This window comes from Monopterus albus, unplaced genomic scaffold, assembly GCF_001952655.1.
Source record: "Monopterus albus unplaced genomic scaffold, M_albus_1.0 scaffold8989.1, whole genome shotgun sequence".
Classification (NCBI taxonomy): Eukaryota; Metazoa; Chordata; class Actinopteri; order Synbranchiformes; family Synbranchidae; genus Monopterus; species Monopterus albus.
In genome coordinates this window covers 1-482 of record NW_018136837.1, presented here as the reverse complement: position 1 = coordinate 482, position 482 = coordinate 1, and the positions used below count along the sequence as shown (strand labels likewise).

The 482-nt window shown below is 37.6% G+C and overlaps 1 long non-coding RNA gene across 1 annotated transcript; it reads right to left on the bottom strand.

Moving 5' to 3' along the window:
• LOC109954412 (uncharacterized) lies at window positions 1-472 on the bottom strand. The gene is made up of 2 exons (XR_002274115.1): window positions 260-472; window positions 1-153 (listed from the first exon to the last, which is right to left on the bottom strand). It is a non-coding gene; the product is annotated as an uncharacterized LOC109954412 (long non-coding RNA).
• Between the last annotated feature and the right edge of the window lie 10 nt (window positions 473-482).

The window sequence follows — 482 nt, the reverse complement described above, 5'->3', positions numbered from 1 at the left end:
TTTAAAACAAAGTATGCATATGTGCTGTGGTGGATCCATGTTTCACCTCTGTATAGTTCCATTGAGGCTCTCCACCAAACCGTTTGACCGCAGGTGGTATGGTGCACAAAGGCTTCTTTTTATTCCCAGGATTTTGCAGACTTCAGTGTTCACCTACAGACATAAATGACAAACACTATGTTCATAGAACATATTTTACAAAGATTTTAACAGAGCTAAGAACATGCAGCATCAACTTGTGTAGAAATGAAATACTTACACTATTAACAAATTCTCTGCCTTGATCTGTTAGAATTCTTTTGGGCACTTCAAATTGGTAGACAAATTTCAGTATTGCTTGTGTCACTTGTGCAGCTGTTTTTGTTTTCAGGGGATATGCCTGGGCCCACTTTGTGCAATAATCAATAAGCACACAAATGTATTGATTTTGCTGGTTGGATTTGACCAACTTTCCAATTAGGTCTATTCCAACAAGTTCAAAT